Below are 17,951 nucleotides of genomic sequence, written 5' to 3'. Positions count from 1 at the left end.
TGAGTATTCTAATTGCCATCCACGTTGGCAAGCGGTGCGCACAGACAGCGGTGGATCACGGAGGTTGGAGAGGGGCTCAAGCCGCTTACCCGGGGCGTACTTGGGAGTCCCTTCAATTTTTGATTATGAAAGAGGGTGAAAAAAGAAAAAAAAAAGAAAAAGAAGAAGAGGGAGTGCCCTTTGTCTTTTAGCTCCGTGTAGGTGTTCACCGTTGCAGTGAAGTCCTGCCAAATCCAACTACTCTCTTCGCTGGTTGGATAATCGCTACCAGCACCTCGGATCAACCACGAAGGCATGGCTTTCTTCTACCTGTTTTGGCACGCGCGCGAAACGCTTCACGATCAGTGTTAAACTATAAGCGCGTGTGCAGCGTGTGTTCAACGCCAGAAGATCACGCTAGCATCAGGAGCCTCCGGAGACCACGGACTCAGAGATAAATCAACGAGATTTGCTCGGTCTATCTCGACTATTTATTTTTCTCATCTAATATTTATTTATCTGTTAATTTTTTATCTATCTTATAATTTTTTATCTACTTTAAATATGAATCTTTATATAAATGAATGATTTTGATAAGTAATATATCCGTATGTCATTTTTCGTGTTTGCGAGTGCTGGGCCTTTCTAGTTTTATTCAGACCCGGTGCACAATGTAATGCGCAATCGCCCTGCTCAACCTTCCCTCCGCACCGCCCACGCCAGCTCCCGTGCACGGTGCACGTCCACCCCCACGGCCTTACTCAGGTGAAAGCCAGCAAGGGACTAGGCCCTAGCTATTAGTCCACTACCCATCACGAACCCCAAAGCCCGCAACTCGAGTTGTGTGCCTCGTCCCGCCGTCCGCCGCAGTGCCGGCTCCGCGTGCGCTCGACGGCCTCGCCGCACGGCGGCAGGCGCAGAGGTTTCACGTCGACGCGATGGCTCTGGCTCCACCTGCCAGAACAGTGAACAGATTGAGCCCAGGCTGACGGGGCATACACGGTAAACATCTCGAAAGTAGCATGTAACATTAACAAGTGAAATCAGCGCCCGCCTAGGTGGACTGGCCAGCCGAGATGCCGGCCGGCCTAGTTTCCCCATTGTTGTTTTGCTGCGCCGTAAGACTATCTCCAACCATATTCCCTTCATTTCATTCTCTTCCCGATTCCCTTCCTCGTTTTCATTCCCTTTATTTTCTCCCATCTCTAACAGTTTTCCTTCGAGGGGAATTGCGAAGGGAACAGAGAGAGAATCCCGTCCTGAAGGGAATGACCCTGGGAATCCCGTCCTGAAGAGAATGACCCTGAGAATCCCGTCGTGAAGTGAACCGTAAAGGGAAACCGTTAGAAACGCTGAAGGGAACGGAAATTCCTCCACGACAGAAATCTGTCCGTAAAAAGACTCCCTTGAGCTTGATCTAACACGTTATCTACGATTCAGTCTCGTACCTGGGCCCGTTTCGTGGTCGTCTCCAACGCCTCGTGAGTGTAAAAAATTCGGTTCTTGTCCCATACACGGGCGTTACTTATTGGATAATCGTATGCCCCGTCAGAGTTCTTGTCATGTTCGTCACGTGAGCAGGGCCTACAGCAGCCTTTTGGGCTCTCACTTACCGAAAGAAATACGAAGCGCACATAGAAGAAAAATGTCGCCAAAGTCTGAATTTGTAATACTCCCCCGTTATAAATACATGTTATTTTAAAAAAGATTCAATCAAAAATTTAAAATCTTAACCAACAAGAGCTTTTAAAATATTTAGTTTTAAAACTTTAAAATTGTATGGGTAGATTTATCTTGAAAATTAATTTTATAATATAACAAATTTAATTTTATAATATATTTTAATAAAAAATAATAATAAGCTATATATTAAAGACCATATTTTATTTAGACTCACATGTATTTATGATTGAAGGGAATAGTTTGTTATCCCAGGGTCTACAACATAAATACCTGGCAATTACATACTTTAGTATTGTGCAATCAGTTTTAGTCATGTACGGACGGTACTGTAATATAAATCCGCAGGATTTTACTTGAATTCAAAGAACATAATGCAAAATTGAGTAAAAAATAGGAACATGCTATTTTTCAACCGACTCAAAAAATAATAATTCATCTCAACCAAACGTTTGTAGCTATTGGATCTGCATCCAACGGGGCGGAACCTTTCTTCAACCTCTCACTCGCAACCACTCCGTTCTCTTCTCGTGCCCGCTTGTTTCTCAATGCTTGCCCCCTCCTTGCCAGCCTCCCCGTCTCTGGCGGCTCCCCGCTGCCACGCTAACCAAGCGTCGACGTTGCCCTCACACCTGCCCGTCCCATCCAGCTATCTCCCGCAGCTTGCAGACCATCGGCTCGTCGCCCCGTTTGCCACTACCGCCTGGCCTGTTTGTCTCCCCCAGACCCCATTCTAAACCCAAAGAACTCCTCAGACCCCAAAAAACCCCCACCCCTAACCCAGAAAAGCTCGCCGGCACCGGTGTGCACACACCGTTGACTCTGAAGTTTAGTCGGCCTGGGAAAGACAGCAAAAAGTTCTCAAGTCAACGATCAACTGACCAATCAGAACCACTGGCCGTGCCTTGCGTTGTCACTTCCCGATTCCCACGGCTATAAAAGGAGAGATGCCCCCATGCTGCATCGACATCACAGTACCCATCACAGTTCGCAGCATCACATCACACTCACAAACTGATCGAGCATGGCGACGACCACTACTCGTTTCTCCCACGCGCTCCTGGCGCTGGTGACCATCCTCCCCCTAGCTCTTACCACCTTCCCCCACCGCGTGGTACTCCAGACCTGCCAGCCCAACGGCTCCATCCCGGGAAAGTCCGGCAGCTGCAAGCCCGAGAACGGCTCCGAGTGCTGCAAGAACAGGCGGTGCTATACCACCTTCGCGTGCTCCCCGACCGTCACAGGGAGCACCCGCGCCACGTGCGCTCAACAGCTTCACTAACCACGGGGACGGCGGTGGCGCGTCCAGTTGCACGGGAACGTTCTTCGACGACGACAAGAAGGTGGTCGCGTCCATCGGGTGGTTCAATGGGAGGAGCCGGTGCATGATCGATCGAAGAGCATCGTGATCCGAACGAGCAACGGCAGGTCCGTCATGGCCAAGGTCGTGGACGAGTGCGACTCCCTGCACGACTGCGATGACGAGCACAACTTCGAGCCACCGTGCAAGAGCAACATCGTCGACGGGTCACCGGCGGTGTGGAAGGCCCTGAGGCTCAACACAGATGACGGGGAGGTGCCTATCACGTGGTCCGACGCGTGACGCACCTACATAAACACGCGCATGACCACATGAGGAACTTGCAGTTAAACACTGTCATTGTCATCGTCGTCAATAGTATAATATATGTACGTCCGTACGCCGTAGGAATAAGCTTCGCATACATGTATGCGTGGCCCTGTCGATCTAGTATGAAGTGTAGGAGTAATGTCTTGATCTTTCATGTTTCGTAGACATACACATGATTATATATGGGCCGGCTACCAACTTTGTGCATGATCTGCTACCTTTTTCCATGATATCTAGATATCTACCCGACTGCCTAGGACCTTCCACGCAGAGCTGGGCCAGGTTCAGTGATAATCCTCATCTCCTGATTGTACTCGTTGTTTATCTTTTGAACATGCTGCATGCCAACGACCTGGAAAATCTGGACGCAAAAATAACAATTGGCAGGTTCAGATGTGCTCGCAGCTCGCTTGTTCTGGCCTTTTATTTGTCCAGAAATGCAACCAAATTTCAGCCGGAAAAGAACCAAATTTCAGCCTCACTCGCATTAGTACTGAGGTGCGGTTATAAGTTACAATAGCAAGAAGTAAAAAACCAAAACGCTCAAAGAGATGGTGAAACGGTTCGTCGACCACCCCACGTCGGCTGCAGCCCTTCACCTCTCACATTGAGCCTTGACCTTGTCCTCCAATTGGCTTCAGATTTGATTGCTTGCCTGCATACTGAACAATCTATCGTCCTCCCAGCTCACCAAGATTACCACTGAATCGAAAGCTCCTCTTAAGTTTGCTCACTGCTTTACGCTTGTTAATTCACCATTGTTCCTGAACATTAATCTCATTCGCCGGCACAGGCGCACAGCATCACTTCGCCCACAACATGAAAGACCGATTCATCAGCCTGCTAACATTTTTTTAAAACGAATCAGCCTGTGGCTCCTTAGCGAACCCAAAATATCGTAGAAATAGGCTTCTCTTGCTCTGTTGGGCGGGCGATAAGTTGATATCGTCCGTCTAGTGTGTGATATATTTTATAATTATTCAACAGGCGATTTACACCTATCACTTTTTTATATTTTATAATTGTCCAACGGGCGATTTACACCTATCTCTTTTTTATTGGGCAATTTTTGAAGTTATCAACCGATCAACTGGCGATTTTTGTTATTGTCGCCCTCTGTTAGGAGGATTTATTTATCCACTGTGCAGCACAAGTTCAAAAATCATAAATATTTTATATGAGCTGGGATGAACATAAAATTTATAAGAAACTTATAGATCCTGATGAGATCTACAACTTTGTAGTTCATCACTTTTTCATTTGAAGCAATTAAATGCCTAAAAATGATAGAACGTTCAGATGTGTTTTTCAGATCTGAACGTTTCAATTAATCTTTTGTGCATCCAAATAACTCCAAATAAAAAAGTATAAACTTTAATTAATCTAGAGTTACAATTTTCATATAAATTTTAATTTTATACAAGATCATATAAAAATGTTATGATTTTTTGAAGTTATACTTCGCAGTGGATAAATAAATTGCCCAAGCAAAAAGTGATAATTAGATATCACCTGTTGATGGGGCGATAACTCCTTTTCAGTGTAGATATTGCCCATGACGATAGTTAAATATCGCCCACAGTTCGACATGAGCATATTGCCCACCCAAGAACAACCATAGACTATTTTTACAATTTTTCAAAATAACCATATATTTAACATATTCTTTATATTTTCACGTTTTCTCATAGCCCAGCGCACAGCCCATCAGGCCCAGTAGTGAGAAGCAGCAAGCTAGGATGGCCAAACGTGATGTTTAAGTTGCGTGTAGTTGTAGAACTAGCATGTGCATGCGTTAGGTGTGTGGTGTGAGTTTGTGTGTGTAAGGTGAGTGTGCGGGTTCATGTTCAGATGCTATCGCTGTATTCAGTGGTGAAGAGTTAAAAAAAACGTGATGTTCAACATTAAAAAATATTTATATTGCAATACATTTCGTATGCACTCAATATTTTGAAAGACTTGATTAAAAAATATTTATATTGGAATACATTTCGTATGCACTCAATATTTTGAAAGACTTGATTAAAAAATATTTATATTGGATCATATTTTGTTGCATTAATTCTAAATAATATGATGGTTCAACCGGATTCGAAAACGGAATAACGATTTGAGAGAAAAATTCATTTAAAGTTTGCTCTGTAAACCCAATTCCCACCACCTCAACCAACCACGACGCGACACCTGTCCGACCCACTAAAACCTGTCCATTTCTCTCACCCGCCCGCTTTAATCTTGAACAAGAAGCACGTGAGACTTTGTCGGCCTCAGCGGGTTTTCGTTGCCATTCGCTATTGTCCAGCAGGCTTTAGTGCTCCGGCCCAGAATTTTCAAGTGCGTTTTTTTGCGGCGTGGCGGGCTGGACAACCCGTCTCACTGAGACTTGGGCTATTGAGGCCCATAAGTTGGGTGCTGGGCTTCATCCGTAGCGGACTCGGATAAGCTTTTGTTTTGAGACGTGTGTGAAGGAAGGGGACTCGGAATCGGAAGCTCCTCCGTCTATATAGGGACCCTGGAGGGCAGAGGAACGGCACCATCCGTCTAATCGATCTTACCAACCATCTTTCTAGGGCAGGTATCTATCCTCTGCACGTATGGCGATCACGCCGGCGTACTGTGTTGACGAGGAGGAGCTGATGTCCCTCAAGTCACTGGTGGAGACAGAGGGCGAGGCCGACGATATCTATCGAGATATGGAGGAGGACTTCAGGGCCTTATTGTGTAAGGCGGCGGAGCTGGGGGACGGGGATGACTTTTCACCTTACGATGAGTTGGAGTGGGCGGAGAGCTTGGAGGGCGCTGCCAGGGAGGCGGCGGAGACTATGGCGGACCAAGCGGAGGGCATCCGGCGGGGCGTGCCGGTGCTGGCGCTGAGGCCGGGCGAGGAGGCGGTCGTGGAGGCACTGCAGAGGCAGGCTGTGCTGGCGAACGCGCGGCGCGCGGAGGCGGAGGAGGTCGTCGCCGCCGCGCGCCGCCTGCAGGAGAAGGACCTGAGGAGGCTGGCGGCGGAGGAGCACCTCGACGACCCGTTGCTGCTCTGGTTCCTTGTGTACTTTTCCAACAAGATGGGCCCGTCGTTGCTCAGAGGCGCCTGCCTCCCCACGCCCGAGGAGCTGGCCGACGTGGAGGGGGCGGCTGTGCGGACGGAGGAGAGGATGGCTTGGCTGGCCAACAGGCTCAGGTGCGGCGCGGCGGCGTTCGCGGCGAGGCCCGGAGAGGAGGCGCTCGTGGGCGCGCTGCAGAGGCAGGCCACAAACGCCGATTTGTCGCTCGCGATGGTGGCAAGGTGCACCGCGTGCGTGCGCCGCTTCCGGGCCGCCGGCAGCATGGTTGTTGCCGGGACAGAGGCAGGGCACGCCAATATGTGATCATATCATAGATCTCATCGGTAGTTAATTAGTTGTTTAGATTATTGCTAGTGTAATTCTGGATCTATCTATTATCTCAATAAAGCAAAATTAAAAGAAGCAACATCCTTCGCTTTCAAAGACTAGAGATTATCACGTTAGACAGGGATTGCCATCTTAATCGGACAAGGTGAACTTGGTCCAGTAAAAAAAATCTCCAACTACTACGTTCTATCACTCTCAAAATTCAAAACACTATCGAAAATAGTCATGAATTTTTTTTAAAAAAATTATTATAGAGGATGCTATAATCTATAACTCCAAAAAAAAATCAACTCAAATCGATACTTTTACAAAGATAAAAAAAAGACAAATATCATTGTACACTATCCGACTTTTTCATAATTTTTTATAACTATTTCGAAAGTGTTTTGAATTTTGAGAGTAATAGAACGTAGCATTTTTTTACACCTTATTGTCTCCCAACCAACAAGCGATGGTAGTCTTAGATGTAAAATATTTTGAAATGAGCATGTATTTTTGTAAATATTGAAAAAAATAAAAAAGATTCTTATTTCCTGACCTGTTTTATCCATATATTTTTCCTGGACGGGCCTAGACTTTAACGGCTAAACAGGCTGTCTCCTGGCCCATGGGTAAGCCCATTTGGTCATCCACTCATCCCCTCCCAGGCCGAGACACCGAGCCTTTCTTGGAATCGCACGCAGCGCAACGGCAAGCCCAGTGCCGTCCTCGCCGTCTATATAGCCTCGTCGCACCGTCCCGCCCCTCCCAGTTCTTCTAGCCTTCTTCCACACGCTCGCTTCGAGCACCGCGCCACCGCCTCGTCAGGGTGCCGTTCGTCTCCGATCTTGAGAAGCAGAGAGGATCTTCGGAGAGGCAGGGAAGGTGTTCGTCCGATTGCTTGGCCCCGCACCGTCGGCTCGATCGTTGGGTGAGAGCGCGCTCGCGGGGGCGAGATGGACGACGGCGACAAGGGCAAGCAGAAGCAGGGTGAGACGTCGCAGAAAGGTGCCGCGAGGAAGAATGCCCGGGCATCTGGCGCCGACCTCCCCTCCACGGAATCCATCCTGGTCACCGTTAGCAGAGGTAGGCACCCGAGAAAATCGAGCGCGAGTTGTTCTTGATTCCCTCTCCGTACGGTTCTTTGAGGCGTTGGATTCTAATTTCTTGGTTTCTTGCAGCCAACCAGAGTGGCACCGACGCCGTCGCAGGGACAGCTGATGGCGACGTCGTCACCTCCGTGGACACCACCCTTCTCACCGGAGGTGAGTAAAGTGCGCGCGTCTTGTTCTTGATTCCTCTCCTTACGGTTCTTGAAGTGTTCCTGATGCGCGTCGTGGGTTGCGCGGGTTCTTGCTAGTTGATACGGTCTTGGGTTGCGCCGGTTCTTGATGGACAAAAAGTTTGGCACGAGTCTTCATGTACTGTTTATATATCTCGAATCATCATCGATCACATATGTCTTAGAATTGTAGTCCCCTCACCATTGGTCGTAGCCTCAGGTACAACGGAGAGATAGAGGGAGAGAGAATCTAGCTACATATTTATTTACCGGCTACAACCTATTGGGAGCCCGACGAACAGGGATGTTTCTAGACTCCCATCTACAACCTCTATCCTTGCCCTATCCCACAACAATAGAGCCACACAGGCAAATACCACAAAGACGAAGGGTGATAACAAGCCACATAGCCCCTCGAGTAACAGTCACAACAACTGCCAATCTCACCATCCATCACAGAAACATCACCTAAGGTAGTCAGCATGACGACATACACTCAGCCCGACGACACTCAAACCCCCAGCTGTGCCAGTATTGCCCCAGTCATAACGGTGCCCAAGTTCCTAGCCAAACCGGCATGTTAGCCACAACAAATGTGAGTTGGCTGCTGGCGTATTCTCTGGACGATGGTGCTCAGATCAAGCGCTCAAACTCAGATCAAGCGCTCAAACACGACAACAGATCATTCACCTAACGGTGCTTAAACGTGGTGCCGTTCGGACACCCTGCCGGCAAACCGGTGGCTCTCCGACTCCCTACCAACAACCTATGAGCATTACAACAAATAGAAAGGAGGGGCAACAACACGTATATGCCCACTAAACTCATCACAGCCCACATGCCTTCACAGCCATGGCGCAAAGCGTCGACTGACTCTCACCATAGCACCAGACTATCTTCACAGATATGGCATAATAGCCGAATTTCATCACAACACCGAGAGCATCCGCCAGCCAACTCATAACACCATCTCACCCAAAACAACAACAGCCGCCGACCAATACCGAAAACCACAGATCACAGCACCTCCACGGACACGGCACAACAACCGGATTTCATCACATCACCAAGAACATTACCCAGCCAACTCATAACACCATCTCACCCAAAAAACAACAACGCCGCCGGCCAAGACCAAGGAAAAAGAACAACAGCCGCCTGCCAATACCAAAAACCACAGATCACAGCACCTCCATAGACGCGGCACAACAGCCGGATTTCATCACAGCACCACGCGCGGACGCGACCCGAAGGCCGGCCAACCGCCTACTCACCGCGTGGCGCAACGCGAACGCCAACTGGTGGCCCTGTAGTGAATAGAAAAGGGGGGAGGCACAGCTATGGTGGAGACCCACCGGCACGCGAGGCGAGGACAGCCATGGCACTTCGGCAAGCAAGGAAAATGACGACCAAGCAAAAAAAATCGAAGCAGCAAGTTTCTCCCTGTCTCTCTCTCTCTCATATCCGGGCCCCCTCCCACCGGGGCACCCCCTCTCAGTTTTTACAGCAGCGGCGGGGGGCTCCCAATTGGCGGACGAATTGGATCAGGTAGTTGGGGGAAGAAATAAGGTTGGAGAAAAGATAAGCACGGGTGGGAAGAGATGAACACGAGGGTGAGTGGCGGCATGGCTCGGGCGCCGAGGTGGCGCGGCTCAGGTGCGGCGTGGCTGAGGTGTGCGCTCGGGAATAGAGAAGGCCTCTAATGAAATCATTAAGCGCAACATTCTATTTTCCTTCAATCAGATCTCCTTCGCGCCGCAAGGAACTTCTCAATCTCTTCATTTCTTTCTCTCTGGACAAAGGGTTAAAAGATCAGAACTTCTTCGCCGGAATTAGAGTGCACGCAAAGCAAAAAAGCCATGACGGAAGCTCCAGGACACCCTGAATCTTCAGAGAGTATGTTATTCCTTGGCATTCGACATTTTGATTACTTGAAGCCATTCCTCTATCATACGTTGCTTCCAGAGTCTTACTACACGGTACATTGAATTCAAACAAGAGTTTTCTTTAAAAGAACACACTTCCTAATCTTCACATGCCTCAAATCGCGTGCACGGTTTCAGATGACCGTGTGAACACCGCTGAAGTTTAGGGAAGAGAATAGGGTTCAAGGTTTCGAGATTCATCGGTGACTCTGAGGGTTAGAGGGAGGCTGGGGTGGCGGCAGGACAGGCGATGGGCTGCGGCGAGGCAGCAGCGGCGCCGCAGGAGCCATGGACAGTGGGGGGTTGGCGGCAAGGGAACTCTAAAATGAATTGGTTAACGAGAGAGAGGTGATGGTAGCGGATCCGATGTCAGGAGAGCTGCCGAAGACAACTGGATGTGGGTAATGGGAAGGGATGAAGTCGTCGGGATAAGGAAAAAAGGAGGATAACCGCCGGATTTTCATTAGACGGCTGAGATTGATAGTTTGAAGAAAAAGAAGAAAAAAAAGGCATACAATAAATAACATCACACTTAAAAGAATCATACAAAATCTCTATTCGCATTCAGTTATCTGGTCTCTATTCAAGAATATCTATGCAAAGTTATTTCTTGTAAATCATCAGACATTAACAACTAAAGGTTTTATTTGTTTGCTAGATCATGAGATGGGTGATACGGGACAGGCGGATGCAAGCACAAACGATTGCCAAGGGGAAAAAGATAGAGCCACTGATCGGAATGGAATTTGAGCATGAATTCTACAATAATTACGCAGGACAGGTTGGTTTTAGCGTTAGGAAACATTGGTACGATCGTACTTCAACGAGTGTGATTCGGACAAAAAAAAAGTTTGTATGCTCAAGGCAAGGCTTCAATGAAAAATAAAATGCTTTGAACGCATGCCAACGGAAGCCAGCAGATGCAAGAGTTGGTTGAGAGGATTCGATGTGCCACTTAAAATCCTCTTTCCTGGGTTTCCTCCTCTAAGATTTCAAACAAAGCCTAACATATTAGACGGTGCTAAATCTTCATGGTCCGTCTGAATAGGTTTCGCTCGTGTATTAGGCATGCACTTTTTTAAATACAAATCGGATATACACACGCACATCACGCTCAGTGCAGGTGTTGTGAGCCGAATCCTTCTTTGGATTTGGGGTGAAGGTCTCTTTTGGATGAGAATTTAGAAATTGCAAGCTGTTATTATGAACCGTTTGTTTGAACCTGGGTTGAAAGTTCACGAAATTGAGAGATTTTGAATGTAAATGGAAAGTTTTCAAAGCCTGAAGTTTGTGAGTCTCAATTGAACGTCATAAATTCAAATGATGGAAGGCAGCGAAGGGGAGGTGCCCCCAACCATTTTTTGCGACGCCGAGAGAACATATACAGGAAGGGTGACAAGAGAGATCCACAAGTCCGGATGGCAATCCAAGAGCTGAGAGAACTGGATTGAAAGATTTTATAATTCCGATGAATAGACCTGAACCATGATATATATTTCGGAGAGTATGCCCAGGTCTAGGCAATTGATTTCCAGACAAACAATAGAATAATATATGGAGCTATAGTAGATACAGGTGCTATAAGTAGAATATAGTATCTGACACCCCTTGTTCTCAAATAGATATTGCTTAATACGGTCAAGAATTACAAACTTTAACCACCACTTTACGTAAAAATATCAAGATGTGTTTCACATAAAAGAATATTATTAGACGTGCGATGCAAAACACTTTCAAATCATTATACTAAATATTTTTTATTGATGCACATGCAGAAGAAACAGTAACCAGAGATGTTCAAAAGGATAGGTAAAAGGAAGAAAAAAATGAAAGGGGAAAATACGGCTATGTGCGATGCTGTGAGGTCAAACATGACGACGAGCTTCACACTTCCGAGTAGACGAATACAAGCATCTTTACTCTTTCCTATGTACATCCAAATACGATACTAAAACCGCGGGAAATAAAATACTACAGAGAACCAAACATGCATGAACGCCATATGTCGCAACCATGCACCACTTCAACAAAATCGCAAAACGACTTAAACTAGTTTGTCACCGACAACACCGCTCTCGCTCAACGGATCAAACGTACGCCGGGGATAACAGGCTGTCCCCAAATAGTACCCCGGCGGCTACACAACTCTCTCAGCTCATGCATTAATTCATCCAAAGTTCCTTACCCTTATGCACGAATTTTGGACCAAATGCTTTATTTCTGTCTTAGTGAATCCCAATTCGACATTAAAAGTATATTGATTCTTTCTCAATAAACACATGATCACGTTATTTAACACGCTGCACGTTAAATATTATTTTAAATGCCGTGTTCAGATAATCTAAAACCATCGGAGTGACCAAGCAGCCTTGCATGTGAAAAAAACATAAAATAGTTTATTAAAAAATTGGAAAACATCTATTAAAAATCGGAAAACTAGAAAACACACGTTATAAAATAAAAAGCACATATTATAAACAGTAAAACACCTATTAAGAAACCAAAAATCGGAAACACACGTTATAAAACGAGAAAACACGCATTATAAAACATGAATGTTGGAAAACACAAGTTATAAAATAGTAAAAAACATATTAAGAAACCGTAAAGCAGTTGTTAGGCAGCAGCGTTGTATATTGAGTATAGAGGAATAATAGTCTATGAGATTTCCTCTCTAAATAAGAAAACTAATCACGAAACAATATTCAGCTAATTAAGTAAAGGGATTAACAACATGCGAGATTTTCTCTCAAAAAAGGAAACTAATTATGTAATTAGGAAAGAATTTTAGCCAATCAAAAAAGGGATAACAACCTGTGAGATTCTCTCTCGAAACGAGAAAATTAATCATGTAATCAGAGAAATAATCTCTGGGTGATCAAGGAAATGAAAAATGTTTAAAATGATCAAGTAACCATATATGTGATGCATGAAATCACTTGTTTCCGTGTTTTGATGATTATTTTCATCATTTTTTGGTTTTGATGATTATCTTTTTTGGTTGAGTAAAAGACGATCTCCATGTACAACATAAATATTTTAGTGTTTCCTTATACTTTTTCAATTCTAACCATTATCGTTTCCTGTTTGCAATTTTCATCTTTTATTTATAGGTTTTTTGTCATAACGATTATGATTTTTGGTTGAGTAAAGAACATGAAGATAAAAACTACTGGGAGAACATGAACTAAATGACCTATCCACTCAAAATTGAATCAAACAAATGTGAAAAATTATCATAATATATGATTCAACAGATCTCTTTATGTACTAGAAAAGATTTCAGAAATATTCCCTTGACACATCACATTAACTCAAGATCAAAATTGTACATAAAAGAAACTCAACCTAGGATTGAAGGAGATGTTGAGGACATGACGGCCACTGTGCCACCGTTTGGCCCAGCAAGCACTACAAGAATTATGGGTGGTGCCGCTGTAGTAGTGCCCGCCAAGGTCTAGAAGCGTGAACACGGTTGAGCAGTGCATGCCCTCGCCATGACGCTACCGCCGAGTAGGTCGATTGGATTTATGGTGGAGATTGGAGAGAGCACTTGCACCGATGGACGACATCTCGGCTCATTGGTGAAAGTCGGGGAACGCGCGTAGCGAGACGGAGGGATTCACAACCCTCTCAAATCGTCCTCACTGACATTGGCTACAAAATCAGATCTCGATATATGCAGCCGTTTGTGAGGGATTAGAGGGGAGGGAAGAAGACAACTGCTATTTAAAGGCTAACATGATGTCCCATTTTCCTGTTTTTTTTTAAAGAGTAAAATTACTGTTTTTTCCTGTTGCGATATGGTTTTTCTGTCTTTTTTGGTTGTGGAGTAAATTTACTATTTTTTCAGCGCGTTAAATACTTATTTAGTGCACTAAGAGTTAAATAAGAGTTATACACACACATCGCCTTTATACGGTTCCAGAAAAATAGAGAATTTCTCGTAGCCATAGATTCATGCATACATATGAAAGAAGCATGTGAGGCCGCATGATGCATGCCAAGTCATATAACCATGTTCTTTATTACATCATCTCAGATATACCTAATACAAATAATGCCCACTTTCTACAATCACTGTTGCAACGACACAAGACATAACAAACAGCACACACAATCTTAGCTAAGAAGCAATCGACATGGCGACGCAACGCATGCGTTACCGTCCATGCAAGCATGCGTGGGTAGCTGCCCGTGCATGCATCCGCAGGGGAAACGTACACCCACCCGGCCTGGCAGTGGGGAGGCGCAGCTAGAGCTGGGACTTTGGGCCCTTTTTTTTGGGCCGACCCGCCCGGCACGACCCGGTGGAGCCGAAGTCCGACCCAGCCCGGGCACTATTGGGCTGGGCTGATCCGGCCCAAATTATGGGCTGGGCCGGGCCTTGATATGAGGCCCAATGGGCGCTCTGGCCCGGTAAAAAAATGGGCCGGGCCTGGGCCGATCCGGTACGAAAAAAGCCCAGTTCGTCATATACAATCTGTAAGCTGAGTTGTGAATATGTGATATGGTGATATCAAATAAAAGAAAGAAAATTAGTTCTGCTCAGTCACATCTCTTAGGCCATTTTCCTGCATATCAAAAGAAAATGGTCATGCACTCATAATATAATGAACATTGAGGCAAACAAGAATATGCAAGGTTCAGTACCATAGATTTGAATTAGAGGCTGTAAGTTAAAAAGCTAAATAGTTTATGATTATACATATCCCTGTAGGATCAAGAACTGTAGTGATTTACAACACGAGCACAGGAATCTCTCAATCAAATATCACAAGCAAACAATACTACTAAGCTACAAGCAAACGTGACATTAAGAATACGAGGCATACAAACAGGTGAGCTAGTGGGCATAAAGTGAGATAATGAAGTGACTCATCGAGTGACACAATGAAGTGACTCATCGACTTTAACTTTATGCTGTGAGCATGTGACTCGCAGAGTGACACAAAGTGCCAAACACAAAGCAACGGGCAAGAGCAGAGTAAACGGCTACTTCTTTGCTTCTATTTAATCTTCCAGTCTGATCTAAATTTTTCTATCACACCGAGTCACCAAACATAGAACAACCATGCTGCCTCGTTCAAAGTCATGTGTTGTTCAGAGCAAGCGCGCTAGAGCCGTCCAACGCTCCATTAGCCCCCCTCCAGCTCTCGACCCTCGCCAGTTGTCCCCGAGCATGGAAGATTATGGCATGGACGACCGTCACATGGATGGTCTCGAGGGGTATGAGGACGACCATACCGACGCAAATCAGATGGAGCCTGATGATGTGAATCATACCTCTGTTGGTAGCACGTCCACCTCGATCGGACGGCGATCAGAAGCGTGGAAGCACATGAAGTTGGTTGAGGAAATACGGGGTGGTGAGAAGGTATGTATCGCAATTTGCAATTATTGTAGTCGTGAATTATCTGCATCTACAACAGCAGGTACCGCACATTTGAATCGACATTGGAAACGGTGTCGGGAAAAGATTGCTGCAGCTGCGCAGATAGCTGGACAACCTGTACAGACACAAATTACCTTTGCGCCTGACGGTTCGGTAGGCACATGGATATTTGATCCTTCAGTAGCTCGTCAAGAAATTGCTAAATATATAGTTTCTGAGGATCTACCAATTAGAATGGGGGAAAGCCTAAGTTTTGAGAGAATGATCCAACATGGTTTTTGTCCACAATATCAACATGTCTCTAGAAAAACTACTAAGAATGAAATTTTAAAATTGTTTCATACTCAATTAGATGCTTTGAAACAAAACTTCCATAATATGACCTACTCATTTGCTTTAACATCTGATATTTGGACTTCATCACATCAAACAACATCATATCTTAGCGTTGTCGCACATTATGTAGACAACAACTATAACCTAAATAAAAGAATAATAGGGTTTAGAATCATTGATGAGTCACATACAGGAGAAGCCATTGCCGCACGTGTGCTAGAGGTTGTTAAGGAATTTAAAATAGAAAATAGGATTATTTCTATAACTTTGGACAATGCATCAGCCAACTCAAAAGCAATGGAGGACCTAGAACCTCACATACAGAGCTACATTGGTGGGTATGTTCTCCACCAAAGATGTATGTGTCATATCATCAATATCATGGTGCAGGCAGGTATGACAATGGTAAGTAGATATTTGAACAATATTCGTGGTGCCATCCGTCTCATCTCTACTTCGCCTACAATATTCAGTAGTTTCAAGGACCACTGCAAGGCTCAAGGTAAGAAGCCAAGAAAATTCGGACTTGACATGAAAGTGCGCTGGAATTCAACATATACTATGTTGAAGCAAGTGAAAGGTTACGAAGGAATTATTATTGTTTTCGTAAATGCTCAGAATGCTGGTTTACTACTTACAGAAACTGATTGGTACATTGCTACACGTTTACGACTTTTTCTAAAACCCTTTTACAAGGCAACAGTGCAGTTGTCCGGTGTTTATTATCCTACATCTTGCTTAGTGCTAGAGTGGCTCTGGAGAATTGCATACACATTTAATGAAAATAAGGATAAAAATGTTTTAAATCCCATTGTTGAACAAATGAAAGATAAATATCTAAAATATTTCTCTGCTATCCCACATCTATATTGTTTTGCTGTTATATTTGACCCGCGTAAAAAGTTGGGTGGTTTAGAGCTTGCTTTGCAGGAAATAGGTGACTTGCTCAACCTTGATTTCTCGGATGCCTACAATCATGTCAAAGAAGAAGTATTTCGGGTTTTTCAGTTATACCAGGGCAAATTTGGATGTAGCCCTCCGGTCCCGAAGTCTACACAGCAACACAAAGCAAGCAAGTCGAGTGCAGCCAATTTATGAAACAAGATCAAAGGCAAGGGATTCGCATCATCATCTCAACAGACAACTAGGTTATCTTGGAATCCCATAGCAGAGCTTAACCACTACCTTGAGCAAGATCTTTACACCCATGATCCAATGCTTACGGACAACAACACTGTCAACCTTCTTGCATGGTGGAAAGATAAAGAGCGATTCTTCCCTGTGTTGTCACACTTTGCACGGGATGTTCTCCTAGTTCCAGTGTCGACCGTCTCGTCGGAAGCGACATTCAGCATGGTGGGGAGAATTATTGAAGAGAGGAGATCATCGCTCACTCCTGAAATGGTAGAGGCAATCACCTGCCTCAAAGACTGGGAGAGGGCGAACGCTGGCACACAACATCAGCTTGAGGATTTGGAGATCGCGGGGGCATTAGCGGACCTCGAGAACCTTAATCTAGATGATAATGAGTAAATTATGTGTGTAACGATGTATTGTACTCTTTTTCTTACCGGAGGAACTCCATATTGGAGTGTAAGGTTTTTAATGAGGCAATCACATTGTAACACATTATTTTATAAGAAAATTTCTCTTTTTTCCTCCAAAAATATTTGACCATATTCCAAAAATTTCTCTATTTTATGTATTATATTTTTTCGCCGTATTCCACCATAAAATTTCGCATCGCTCCTCGCGCCATTGCACCGTTTCTCGCGCCATTGCACCTGCATCCGCGCTGACACACGGCTCTGTCGCGTCAACACGCGGCGCGCGCCCGCGCCAACGCTCGGCTCCGTGCCTCCGTCCCACGCCAAACGCCCATCCCGCGCTGACACACGGTGCCCGCGCCCAGACTCTGCGCTGTCCCACGCCAACGCCTGCTCCTGCGCTGACACGCGGCGCCAGCACCCGCGCAGCCGTGCCAGCTCCCACCGACGCCCTCACACGCGCTGGAGTGCTCCGATCCCGCGCTGACACACGGCGCCTGCGCCATGTCTCTGCGCCGTCCCGCGCCAGCGCCCGCTCCTGTGCCGACACGCGGCGCCAGCACCCGCGTTGTCCCGCACGCCCGCACCAGCTCCCACCGATGCTGTCCGACACGCGGCGTCGCGCGTGAGCTCGCGCCAGCACGCCCTCACGTGCACTGTGGTGTACCAGTGCTGGGCCCGTGCCAGTCCGGCCCGACGAGGCCCATCGGGCATGCGTGCCGGGTCTGGGCCTAGCTGACGGTTGCTTGGGCCAGCCCGACCCGACCCGAGCAGTATCTCGGGCCATTCTAGCACGGCCCGGAAGG

At 46.0% G+C, this 17,951-nt stretch overlaps 1 pseudogene; it reads left to right on the top strand.

The window, feature by feature from the left end:
- Positions 1-2,683: 2,683 nt before the first annotated feature.
- LOC133908034 (kiwellin-1-like) lies at positions 2,684-3,262 on the top strand (annotated as a pseudogene).
- Positions 3,263-17,951: the final 14,689 nt, after the last annotated feature.

Source organism: Phragmites australis, chromosome 24 (genome assembly GCF_958298935.1).
Source record: "Phragmites australis chromosome 24, lpPhrAust1.1, whole genome shotgun sequence".
NCBI lineage: Eukaryota > Viridiplantae > Streptophyta > Magnoliopsida > Poales > Poaceae > Phragmites > Phragmites australis.
This window is presented reverse-complemented; position numbering and strand designations above follow the sequence as displayed.